Source organism: Narcine bancroftii, chromosome 1 (genome assembly GCF_036971445.1).
Source record: "Narcine bancroftii isolate sNarBan1 chromosome 1, sNarBan1.hap1, whole genome shotgun sequence".
In the NCBI taxonomy this organism is placed as follows: Eukaryota; Metazoa; Chordata; class Chondrichthyes; order Torpediniformes; family Narcinidae; genus Narcine; species Narcine bancroftii.
Window position 1 is genome coordinate 459,471,314 of NC_091469.1, and position 14,018 is coordinate 459,485,331.

A 14,018-nucleotide genomic window follows, 5' to 3' on the forward strand; every position below is an offset into this window, starting at 1 on the left:
GAAAGAAGTCACAAATTCTCTGATCTCTGAGATGAGACTTATGGTCTCTGATCCCTGACTCCTCAAACCAGACTTACTTTCTCTGACCCCTGTGACAAAACTCACACCGTCTCACACCTGCAAACAAATTTACAGTCTGACACCTGAGAACAGACTCATACTGTCGGTCCCTTTTAAAAGTACTCACACTGTCTGATCCCTGAGACCAGATTCACCGTCTGACCACTGAGATAACTCACACCATCTGACCCTTGTAACCAAACTCACACTCTGACCTCCGAGATCAGACTCAAACTGGATGACCCCTGAGACAAGACTCACATTATCTGACCAATCACTCAGATTACATTGTCCGACTGCTGAGACCAGACTCACACTGTCTGACAACTGACACCTAACTCACACTCTCTGACCCCTGAGACAAGACTCACACTGTCTTACCCCTGGGATTAGCCTCACATCATCTGAACCTGAAATCGACTCACATTAGTTGATGGGTGATCAAGCAGATAATATTCAGAATCAGAATGTATTGTCATGAACAAGTTACAAAATGTATTGTTTTGTGGCAGCTTCACAATGTGAACATTCATATAAACCACCTTACAAAATAATAATGCATGAAAAGTCAAATGGAGGCACTGTCTATGGTTCATTGATCATTCAGGAATCTGATGGCAGAGGGAAAGAAGCTGTCTTTGTGCCATTGAGTGCTCGTCTTGAGGCTCCTGTACCTTTTTCTTTCTGGTAGCAGAGTGAAGAGGGAAAACCCTGGGAGGTGGGGGGTTCTTGAGGATAAAGGTTGCATTATTAAGACCCCACTTCTTGTAGATGTCCTCGATGAAGTGAAGTCTGGTGCCCGTGAGATTGCAGGCTAAGTTTGTTTTTCTCCTAAGTGTTGGCACCTCCTTACCAGGCAGTGACGCAACCAGCCAGAATGCTCTCAAGTACACATGTAGAAGTTTCAAGAGTTTTCATTGACGTATGAATCTTCTCAAACACTCACAAAGTATAGCTGTTGGCAAGCCTCCTTCTTGATTGCATCAACAAGGCGACTCCAGGACAGACCCTTGGAGATGTTGACACTCAGGAATTTGATGTTCTTGACCCTCTCCACTACTGAGCCCTCAATGAGGACTGGGTCACGTTTCCTGACTTCCCCTTGGTCCACAATTATCTCCTTGGTTTTGCTAACATTGAGTGTAAGTTTGTTGGCATTGCACCACTCAACTAACTGATCTATCTTCCTCCTGTGCACCTCCTCATTGTCGTTTGTGATTCTGCGGACAACCATTGTGTCAATGGCAGATTTATAGATAGCATTGGAATTGTGCCTGTCCACACAGTCATGGATATATAGTGAGTAGAGCAGTGGGCTAAGCACACATCCTTGAGGTGTGCCTGTGTTGTTCGGGTACATTGTGGACTTCCAATGAGGAAGTCAAGGATCCAATCGCAGAGGGGGGATGCAGAGGCCCAGTGTTTGGGGTTTTTGACCAGCATTGAGGAAATAATGGTGTTGAAGGCTGAGCTGTAGCCTATGAAGAGCAGCCATATGTATGAGCTGCTGTTTTTGAGGTGATCCAGAGATGTGTGGAGGGCCAGTGATATTGCATCTGCTGTAGAGCAATTGTGATGGTAGGTGAATTGCCCAGACCTCTGTTAATTCTGGCCATGACTAACCTTTCAGAACTTCTCATCACAGCAGATGTAAGTGCTACTGGGCGATAGTCATTTAGACAGCTCACACGGCTCTTCTTACACACTGTGATGATTGATGCCCTTTTGAAGCAGCTAGGAACCTCTGACTGCAGTAATGAAAGGTTGAAAATATTAAGGATAATCTCAACAGATTTCATCAGTGCATAAAGTGAAAAAGGGTAACCGAGAAAAATAAATGCAACCCCTCAAGAATCAATGAAGTCAACTCTGTGTGGAACCACAGGAGATGGAGAAGGTCCTCAAAGCCTGCTTTTGTGGTGACGCATGTTTGCAGTGGTGAACTTGCCCCGCTTGTCACGGGTGGCTGGCGGGGCAGCTGCGGCAAGGATTGCATCGCGGGACCATCTTTTCCAGTCCAGACCGGATGGGCACGTGCACGCTTGCATCAGTGAGACGCAAGTGCCAGGATGTTGGGTGCAGGACCGCAGATTGGCTTAAGGGCTGCAGCACGGAATTCAAACTAAAGCAGTTGTTAGACTCAAGCTCCCAGCCTGTTGCCTTAGTCCCTTCGCTGCGCTCGCTCACTGTGGTGATATGTACACTACTAGATCACCAGGGGTCATCCCGGTGACCTTGTGTATAAAGCAGTCCAGAGCTACAGTCTAGCCTTCCAGGTTCATCTTGCAGAGAGACAAGACCTCTTAGTGTACATATTAGTTTAGTAAAGCTGTTTTATACTCGCACTGCTGATGTAGTTATTGTCAGTGCAATTTAATAAACTAATATGTACACTAAGTGGTCTTGTCTCTCTGCAAGACAAACCTGGAAGGCTAGACTTTAGCTCTGGAATGCTTTATATACAAGGTCACTGGGATGACCTGTGGTGACCTAGTGATGTAATTACATATCACCACACTCACAACCCGCTACACTCTTACTGTTTTACTGTGGAGAAAGACCTGAGGACTAGGGAATGGGGCAGTCAATGGTAGTGTCTTAAGAACAGGAAGCATTATAGCTGAGTAATGGCTAAAAATCCTATCGCATATGAAGGGAGACAAATCTCCTGGGCCTGTTCAGATAAATGCAAGGACACAGTGGGAAAGAAGCAAGGAAATGGCTAGTAGCCTAGTGAAGATTTTTGAGTCGTTATTAAGTAGAAGTGAGGTGCCAGAAGAGGCTGGCAAATGTTGTGCATCTATTGGTCGAAATGGTGTCATTGTGCGTGCAAAACATGAAAAGAATATGAATTGGTATTGGGATTATCCTTAATATTATCTGCCAGAGTGATCTCCTGTCTCATTTGTGCCCTCCTGATTTCATTTTTAGCTTGCTCCTTAGTTTCCAAAACTCTCCCAGGTATACACTTGATCCTCGCTGCTTATACATGCCGCAAGCCTCGGTTTTGCTCTTAAAGAGAGCGTGAATTTCCCTTTGGCTTCCCTATACTCAGAGGAACGTTCCAGAAATCAGTGCCAACATTGAAACATTGCAGAATGGAAACAAGGTGTTGTAGATTTTTTTTTAAATCTGTAAAGTAAGGTTGGCAAATTTAAGGAATTCTAGAACATAAGGGTCTGGTCAGGAAAAAAGAAGGTATATGTCTGACTTAAATAGTCCAGATCAAATGAATTCCTTGATGCTATGTGTTAGATGCTATGTGTTAGATCTACTGTTGGCAAATGGGATGGGTCAAGTGACGGAGGTTAGTGTTGGCGAGCACTTCGGGTCCAGTGATCATAATGCCATCAGCTTCAATGTCATTATGGAAAGAGAGAAATCAGGGCCAAGGATTGAGGTTTTTGATTGGGGAAAAGCTAGATTTGAGGAGATGCGAAAGGACTTGCAGGGTGTGCATTGGGACAATTTGTTTTATGGGCAGGATGTAGTAGAGAGATGGAAGTCTTTTAAAGATCAGATTTTGAGAGTGCAAAAGCTTTATGTTCCTGTTAGGTTAAAAGGAGGGGCAAAAGGTTTGAGAGAGCCGTGGTTTTCAAGGAATATTGGAAACTTGGTTCGAAGAAAAAGGGAGGTGTACATTAGATATAAGAAGCATGGAGTTAAGGAGATGTTTGAAAGATACATTGAATGTAAGAGGAATCTTAAGAGAGGAATTAGGAAAGCTAAAAGAAGGTACGAGAAAACTATGGCAAGCAGGGTGAAAACTAATCCAAAAGAGTTCTACAAATATGTTAATGGTAAGAGGAAAGCTAGAGACAAAATTGGTCCCTTAGAGAATCAGAGCGGAAAACTGTGTGTGGAGCCTAGAGAAATGGGGGAGATATTGAACAGTTTCTTTTCTTCGGTATTCACTAAGGAGAAGGATATTGGGAGATGTGAGATAAAAAAAGCAAATTGGGTAAATATGGGGAATATAGAGATTACAAAAGGTGTAGTTTTAAGGCTTTTGAAGAATATAAAGGTGGATAAGTCTCCGGGACCAGACGGGATCTTCCCCAGGACACTGAGAGAAGTGAAGGAGGAAATAGCAGAGGCTCTGGCGGTAATTTTCCAAATGTCATTAGATATGGGGATAGTGCCGGAGGATTGGCGCATTGCGCATGTGGTTCCGTTATTTAAAAAGGGTTCAAGGAGGAAGCCTGGCAACTATCGGCCTGTAAGTTTGACGTCTGTGGTAGGTAAATTAATGGAGAAAATTCTTAGAGATAGTACTTATAAACATCTGGATAGACAGGGTCTGATCAGGAGCACTCAACATGGATTTGTGGGAGGAAGGTCATGTTTGACCAATCTGATTGAATTTTTTGAAGAGGTGACTAGGAATGTGGATGAGGGTAGCGCAGTGGATGTTGTCTATATGGACTTCAGTAAGGCCTTCGATAAGGTACCACATGGAAGGTTAGTTAGGAAGGTGCAGTCTTTAGGTATAAATTTTAAGATAGTCAAATGGATTGAACATTGGCTGAAAGGGAGAGGCCAGAGAGTGGTAGTGGATAATTGTCTGTCAGGTTGGAGGCCGGTGACCAGTGGTGTGCCTCAAGGATCTGTATTGGGCCCATTGTTGTTCGTTATATACATTAATGATCTAGATGATGGGGTGGTGAATTGGATTAGTAAATCTGCAGACGATACTAAGATAGGTGGAATAGTGGATAATGAAGAAGGTTTTCAAGGATTGCAGAGGGATTTGGGCTGCTTAGAAAAGTGGGCTGAAAAATGGCAGATGGAATTTAATGCTGATAAGTGTGAGGTGCTTCATTTTGGTAAGAAGAATCAGAATAGGACATACGTGGTAAATGGGAGAGCATTGAGGAATACAGAAGAGCAGAAAGATTTAGGAGTGACGGTTCATCGTTCCCTGAAGGTAGAAACTCACGTGAATAGGGTGGTGAAGAAGGCTTTTAGTATGCTGGCCTTTATCAATCATTGCATGGAATATAGGAGTTGGGAGGTGATGTTGAGATTGTATAAGACGTTGGTGCGGCCTAATTTGGAGTTCTGTGTGCAGTTCTGGTCGCCTAATTATAGGAAGGATATAAACAGAGTGGAGAGAGTGCAGAGAAGGTTTACCAGAATGTTACCTGGGTTTAAGCATCTAGAGTATAGGGAGAGATTGGACAGATTAGGTCTTTATTCTTTGGAGCGTAGAAGGTTGAGAGGGGATTTGATAGAAGTATTTAAGATTATGAAAGGGATAGACAGAGTGGATGTGGATAGACTATTTCCGTTAAGAGGAGGAAAGATTAAAACAAGAGGACATGAGTTAAGAATTAAGGGGCAGAGGTTTAGAGGTAACATGAGGGTGAACTTCTTTACTCAGAGAGTGGTAGCCGTGTGGAATGATCTTCCGGGAGAAATAGTGGCGGCGGAGTCAATTGTATTATTTAAGAAAAGGTTGGACAGGTATATGGATGAGAAGAAGATGGAGGGTTATGGGCATTGTGCAGGGAGGTGGGACTAGAAAGGGGTGTTTGGTTCGGTGCGGACTAGAAGGGCCTAATGGCCTGTTTCCGTGCTGTAATTGTTATGTTATGTTATGTTATGAAATATGACAGAGAACACTTTAGAGGGAAATAAGAAGGGCAAAAAGCAGACATGAGAGAGAGCTGGCAGACAGGATAAAGCAAAATCCCAAGAGATTCTATAGGTATATTAAAAATACAGGGAGAGAATTTGTTCCATTAAAGATCCACATGACAGCCTTTGTGTGGAAAGAAAGGTTTCCTGTGGACAAGGAAATGAAGGAAAATAATTTTGAAATCCTGGACCACATGAGAAGTATCAAGGAGGAGATTTTGGCAGTCGAGTCCAATCTGAGGGTCAGAGAGTGTGAGTGGTCAGATCTGGTGTTGGGGGTCAGACAGTGTGAATGTTTTTACAAGGGATTCACTGTGAGTCTATTCTCAGGTTTCAAACAGTGTGTGACAGTGTGAGTTTTGTCACAGGAGTCAGAGAGCTTGAGTCAGGTCTCAGGGGTCAGGGAATTTGATTCTGGTCTCGGGGTCGGAGAGTGTGAGTCTGATCTCAGGATTAGAGAGTGTGAGTCTCATCTCAGTGGTCAGAAATTGTGAGACTACTCTCATTGGTCAGAAAGTGTGAGTCAGATCTCAGATTGAGTATGAACTAATGCGAGTTCAATTTCCATTTTAAACACTGTGAGGCTAATCTTAGGGATCAGACTCACTCTGGTTGATGGCTGAGAAGGTTCGCAATGCCTTACCACTGCATGTTCCTTATTTCTTGCCAAAAGTCCAGCCATTGCTACTCTGTCATCCTCCCTGCTAGTATTCCTTTCCAATTAACTTTTGCCAGATCCTCTCTCGTATCTCTGTAATCCTCTCTATCCCACCGGAATAATGACACCTCTGATTTTTGTTTCTCCCTCTCAAACTGCAGGATAAATTTCATTATGTCATGACCACTGCCTCCTAAGGGTTCCTTTACCCAATACCCAATCCATAATTGCCATTTCCCTACTCAGCTGAGCCACAAGTTGTTCTAAGAAGTCATCTCACGGGCATTCTACAAGTTCTCTCTCTTGAGATACAGTCCCAACCCAGTTTACCCAATCTACTTGCATGTTAAAATTCCCCATTGTAGACAACACTTTCCTTATTCTAATACATCCTAATTTCATCTTCCAAAGTGTGAGCTGTGATATCCCAAATTTAGATCACTTTAATTCAATAAATCAAACTCTGTGGCTGTTACTTTATGTAGGTTTAATTCATTGATGGAACAGATAAAAATCTTGCATAGCTTCTCCCAAGACTTTCATGATGGTGAATAACAAAGCATTTACTGTATAAAGACAGTCCTTTAGACTCTAATCTCTTAAAAATTGTCATAACAAAAGCAATAGCTAAAGACTGCTATAAAATACAAAGATATTTATTTAGAGATACAAAATTTAAAGAAAAATTTCTCGTGCTCACGCTTCCTTCACATCTTGTAGAATGAGAGCAAGCTAATTAGCCTGGGTGGATATTATGGCATATTACATCATCGTCACTATGGCACAAAATTAACTAAGAATCAAAAACGCAAGGTGTTTAACCTTTACACCCATGACTACCATAACATCACCCTTCTGGCATGCCTTTTCTATTTGCTGTTGTAATTTGTGTCCTCATCCTGGCTACTGTTTGGAGGACTGTATATAACTGCCAACAATATATTTTTTACCGTTGCCATTTGTTAACTCAACCCACAACTTCTCATTCTCGTCACCTCCTCTGCTTATCTGCCTTTCCTTTCAACACAGTATGTATCATTGGACATTCAGCTCCCAATCACATCCATCCTTTATCCACGACACTATGATGGCCACAACATCATACCTTGCAATCTGTAGTTGCACTACAAGGTCATCCACTTTATTTCTTATACAATATGCTTTTAAATACAAAACCATTTAGCCATGTACTTGTTACTTACTTTGACTCCCTGTTACATTGCAACTCATCCTCATTGCAGCAATTTTGCCCTGTCTGCATGTCCTTCCACACAAACTCCCGACTAGCTGTCTCCAATTGTGCGCCAATTGTCTCTTTCTCTGCATCCTCATTTTGGATCCAATCACCCTCTGTGATGATTGACTCTCAGACTTCAATGACCTGTAGTCATTCAATTAAATCTCTCTTGGTTACAAAAAAAAACCATCAGTAACAGTGGCTCTGAAACTATTGTAGTTATTTAAAATCCTATCTGGCGCATGGATATGTAGTCATGAAGTAAATCTACCATTTTTGATCCCTATGCATCTCCAGTTCAAAACAATATTATTCCTTCTGAAATTGCCTAACAGGTCACTAAATCCACAGCAAATATGATGAGAAATAATTCCACTGCCTAACGATTAGGGGAGCAGTGCTAATTTTTTAGGTGCCAGACCTCACCAAAAGACAATGACAAGGAAATGCTGGCACATCCCAATGCGGTACCTGAAGTGCCCACATGAGATCCCTGGAGTGTCCCCATGAGATACCTGGAGCATTTCCATGAGGTGACTGGAGTGTCCCCATGAGATACCTGGAGCATTCCCATGAAGTGCCTGGAGTGTCCCCATGAGGTGCTTGGAATGTCTCCATGAGGTGCTTGGAGTGTCCACATGAGGTGCCTGGAGTGTCCCCATGAGATGCCTGGAATGTCCCCATTAGGTGCCTGGAGTGTTCCCATGAGGGGTCTGGAGTGTCCCCATGTGGTGCCTGGTGTGTCTACATGAGGTGCCTGGAGTGTTCCCATGAAGTGCCTGGAGTTTTTCCATGAGGTGCTTGGAGTGTCCACATGAGGTGCTTGGAGTGTCTACATGAGGTGCCTGGAGTGTCCACATGAGGTACTTGGAGTGTCTACATGAGGTGCCTGGAGTGTTTCCATGAGGTGCCTGGAGTGATCCCATGAAGTGCCTGGAGTGTCCCCGTGAAGTGCTGGAGCTGCCCCGTGAGGTGCCTGGAGTGTCCCGTGAGGTACTTGGAGTGTCCCCATGTGGTGCTTGGAGTGTCCCCATGAGATGTCTGTAGTGTCCCTGTGAGGTACTTGGAGTGTCCCCATGAGTGCCTGGTGTCCCCATGTAGTACCTGGAGTGTCCCCATGAGGTACTTGAAGTGTCCCCATAAGATGCCTGGAGTGTCCCCATGAGTGCCTGGAGTGTCCCCATGTGGTGCCAGAGCAGCTCTCCAGTGAGCTCTGGCAGAACTGTACCCCTGGTTGTCAGAGAATTCATGTGTTTTAGCAACTCATGAGCACTGACACCCACATAAATAAGGATATGGTCAGTGGTGGACATCATAATATCATCATTAAACATCTTTAAGACACATAGAAAGATAATATTTACTTGTGTAATGTACATGCTTAATGAGCTCTTTGTACGTTAACCTCTGTACGTTAACCTCCAAAATTTGTCTCTACAGAATCTTATTGTTGCCGTATTTCATGCTGGGAACAGACCTGGAGGGCAGTGTGTCCACGACACCTTGATATCCTGCAATCAATGTTTCCATATAAATATCATGTGTGATCAGCCCAGTTACAAAATGTCAATAAAACTCATGATATGATTTGGAATAAATCGGAGTTTCCTATTGCATGTGCAGTTTGATGAATTGCACAGGAAAAGTTGAAACAAAATATTCTAATTCCATTTCTAACTTGAGGCATATTTAGAACTGTGCCAAATGTACATTCCCTTTTAATTCTGCCATATCTTATAGCATCTGAAATATTTGAATAAACTTTATTTTGCTTGGATAAAATCAACTCCCAATACATTGTACAATTACCAAATTAAGATCAAAGATTTAGAAAGTTCTAAATTTTCCAGCTGGTATATAATAATTCTGTTTGTGGGCCACTTGGAGGAGTCTAATTCCTTAGATGAGGGGAAATCACAATGAAATCAGTAGGATTATGTCATGCAGTTACCAGCAGTGGAAGCCCTCGTACTGTTGTTTGGCAAGATCACAAGGGAGTTATGAACATGCCAATGTGAGATGTTTAGTAGATTCTCCCTACTGAAAAATGTGATGTTTAATATATCATCTTTAATACAGTCAAACAACCTAAACATTTAATTTTCATTTTATACAATAACCTTAGTGCCATCATTCACCAAAACTTAGTTAAGTGATCCTTCCAGTTTATGTGTGTTTCAGAGAAAAGGGGAGTGGCTGGGATAATTGCTTGCTGGAGGGTATGCCAAGCCACAAGCAACTCCAGAGTCACTGGTAATGATTCTCCACACTCCCATCCCCTTCCAACCTTTGAATTAGGTGACATTATAAATGTTGTGTTATTATGTCTCATGGTTTCCCTCATAAAGGACATTTTAACATAATTAGAGCAAGGTGATGGAACTGACATTTGTTCCTTATAGCCTTTGTCAATACTGTGTATTACATTTATGATACATCAGACCACTGGAGAATACATAAATGGACTGGAGATTTGGGTCTGTAAATGAGAAACGTGCAGATGCTGAGGTCCAGTGCATTTCACCAAAGTACTGGTCGGCAGAGTTAGTGTGGTGATTATTGCGGCACGATTATAATGTCAGTGACCCAGGTTCGAATCTGGTGCTGTCTGTACATTCTCCATGTCTGCATGGTTTTCCTCCGGGTGCTCCAGTTTCCTCCCACCCTTCAAAACGTATGGGGTTGTAGGTTAATTGGGGTATTGGGTGCGTGGGCCAGAAGGGCCTGTTACTGCGCTGTATGCCTAAACTTTCAAAAATTCAAACTCAGCAGGTCACGTAGCTTCCGTGGAAAGCAACAGGCAATCAACAATTTGGGCCTGAACCCTTTTGCTATCCATGGATGCTACATGGCCTGCTGGGTTTCTCCAGTATAGTAGTTTGTCCCACCCCTTCCCCCCTACCCCCCCCTTACGCATAGGGGATACGTTCCAAGATCCCCAGTGGATACCTGAAACTGCAGATAGTACCAAAACCTATACAGGTATGCACCGCTTAACGTCCACGATACATTCTGTGAAACTGGGCACTATGTGATGTGGTTGTTGCACGAACACCATGCTGTATGTGCAAAGGTTTAAATCTTGTGTTTTTGATTGTTGTTACTTTTAAAACTATCCATTTAAGAAAGATTCCTATATTTGGAGTTGCCATAATTACACTGATGTCATATGTTGCAATATCCGGGCGAATGGGAAGCTTGCATTCAGTTTTCAAAGAACCATGGTAAGCATCGAAATACTCTTCTTTGAATTCATGATCATATCTTATTAGTTTTAATTGTTTCATATCATTATGTCTTTAAATATAATTGAACGCTTTTCATCATTATGAAAATCTCAATGTGAAGTTATGCAAAATTATACGTTTATATTAACTAATTAAAGATACATAAAGCTTCAACAAAGAGGTTTGGTTTATTGGAGTGATAAGATTGTAATTCGGAATATCGATGACATATTTTGAAATTGGGAAATAGAAAAAATATGGAAAGTGTCGTCAACAATATGGGATTCTATAGTGCACCTATAAACTTTTTATTTGTAAATAGGGATCAGTGTGGGGACCAACACGGGGCTCTGAGCAGGGCAGGGCAGTGGGATCAGTGTCGGGCTTGACACGGGGCTGTGGGATCAGTTTGGGGACTAACACAGGGCTGTGGGATCACTGTAGGGATTGATACGGAGGTGTGAGAGCGGGGCAGTGGGATTAGTTGGGACTGATACAGAGCTGTGGGGAGTGCGCTGAGAGTGGGATCACTGTGGGGACCGGCATGGGGCTGTGGTGAGAGAGTGGCGCAGTGGGATCAGTGTGGTGACTGACATGGGGCAGTGGGATCAGAGCAGCGCAGTGGGATCAGTGTGGGGACTGACATGGGGCTGTGTGATCAATGTTGGGACTGACATGGGGCTATGGGCAGAGAGTGGGGCAGTGGGATCAGTGTGGGGACTGACATCGGGGCAGTGGGTAGGGAGTGGGGAAGTAGGATTAGTTGGGACTGATATAGGGCTATGGTGAGAGAGTGGGGTAGTTGGATCAGTTTTGTTCTGTGGGTAACTGAAACCGTGGAAAGTGAAACCACGGATAAGGAGGGGAACCATTGTACTTTTGAGCAGATTCGGGGTTTGTGAACTTTGTACATTGGACACTAGATGGCAGCAATGACTAAACAGTGAATTTGACCTGCTCAAAATAAAATTTCCCACAGATTTTCATAGATACACTTTCCTGGATGTTGAAATGAGAATTTTGTTTTTTTTTATTCTGATGCATCCAGCAACATTTTATTATTTTTTTGTCTTCAAAAGTCAGTGTACTGTTCTGATTTACTTGATGGACAGTGTGGTCTTCACAACCGTCTTTACTTGTAATAGATCAACTCAAGACATGTCTTTCTAATTATAGCAATGAAAAGTTTATGGACGATGTAACCTTAAATTTAGAAAGTACTGGCAGCGACACAGTGACCTTCATCTTAAAGGTCAAGTGAGAAGGTCTTCCATTTGCTTTCCTGGCTGAGTTAACTCCTTCTTTGCCATACGTTCCTGCTCCCTAAATGTTACATGCTAGAAAAATGATTTGTAATGGAGTTCTGGCCATATTTTGTAGCAAGTCTATGAGAATAAGACCACTGTTTAATCTGGAGATTTCTCACAACCCATTCAACAGTGATGTCTTGTGGAATTGATGAAAGAATTCCAGGCAAGCTGGCAAGGAGATTATTTCACATTTGTATCTCAGTTTATGTATCACGAAGAATCTTCCGGTTATGTGAAATGATGCCATGAAGTTATTCAAAACAGGAAATAAATACCTTAAGTTTTACTTCCAATTAAAATGCTTGCTTCAGCATGTGTCTGGGAATCACAAACTGTAATTTTTTTTACTGCAAGAGCATTCAAAATTTAAATTAATTTTTTAAAATTTAGACATACAGCACGGTAACAGGCCATTTCAGCCCACAAGCACGTACCACCCAATTACACTCTATTGATCTACACCCCCGGTACATTTTTGAATATTGGGAGGAAACCGGAGTGCCGGAAAAATTCACTCAGACATTGGGGGAACGTAAAAACTCCCTACAGACAGCGTGGGATTTGAATCCCGGTCTTAATCGCTGGCGCTGTAATAGCATTGCGCTGTAATCGTTATGCAAACTGTACCACCTCCCTGTCTCTCTCTCTCTCACACACACACACACACACACACACACAATATCCCACTTATAGTTGTCAGTCTTATTCAGTTTTTAGTTTTTGCTTTTTCTGTGAAACATCACTTTGACGATCATATTGGCATAATATAGGAAGATAATTTACTGAGAGAATGGTAATGATAAATACATAGATATCTACGGCCAGGAGATAGAATTACTAGTGGCCTAGCAATGAGAAGGCGCATAGTACAATTAGTTCCTTGTTGCAAAGTATATCGTCAGAAGTGAATGTCTCCAAGGCGTCCTTGTACTACATGAAAAGAATCGCATCATTGTTGAGTGCTAAGTTTGTCGAGAATATGTTTACAGCGACTACATTTTTCACATGATTAATTTTGACAGTAGCTATAACTTGTTTAAACAAAACTAATTGCATTGCTCGTGTGCCAAAAAAAATGCCTCTACTTGTCCGGACTGTGTTTGCTTGACCGTACAAATGATTTTAGCAATCCGATTTGTTTTTAAGTCATGTAGCAAATTTTAAATAGAAATGGAAGAAGACAACGGAAGGATGAAAGAAGAGGTCATAAAATGTGACTTCTGACAAAGTTTAATTTAACTCATGGTCTGGGTTATTTATGAATTGAACTTTGTTTTAAATGCATTGAACTTTGTGTGACACGATTTGGAATGTGTACGAATGTAAAGAACTTTCACATTACATCAGGGGTTTAGCTCATTTCCAAAGCCATTAACCTCCTGTGACTTATTAAGTCACGTATTGCTTGTGTTGCTTGGGTCACTGGGATCCTCATCTGCATTTTGGGGGTTGGTGTTTTGCATTTTGGCGTTTTACATTTTGGCATTCTTCCCATAAAACTCCAAACTGGCCACTGCATCTGTCACCTGAACCTCCATTAAAGAAAAAGTCCTCTTTTATCCTCAATTATAATTGATTTTTGAAAAGTAACGTTCCCTGGCAAGGTCATCATTTCCCATCCCTAACAGTACTGAAGTTGGTGATTCCAAACCACCTACTTGAACTGTTCCTATCTTCTTGTAGAAAATATATTTCTAAAGTGCTGCTGGGTTTGGACCCACTGACGATGAAGGTATCGTCATGTATTTCTGTCAGGACATCCTTTGACTTGGGATTTCTGAAGGCGATATGGATATATGCACCTGCTGCCATTGTAGTTTTCAGTGGTGGGGCTGGTGAATGTGGGAGGAGATGTTGGAGTAGGTAAGTATTTTGTGGATCAATTT

General features: G+C 42.3%; 1 long non-coding RNA gene across 1 annotated transcript in view; it reads left to right on the forward strand.

The window, feature by feature from the left end:
• LOC138753694 (uncharacterized) overlaps nucleotides 1-9,155 on the forward strand; it is a 29,613-nt gene extending 20,458 nt beyond the window's left edge. The window contains exon 4 of the long non-coding RNA XR_011351367.1: nucleotides 9,036-9,155. This is a non-coding gene — a long non-coding RNA (uncharacterized lncRNA). The remainder of the gene's footprint in view (nucleotides 1-9,035) is intronic.
• Nucleotides 9,156-14,018: the final 4,863 nt, after the last annotated feature.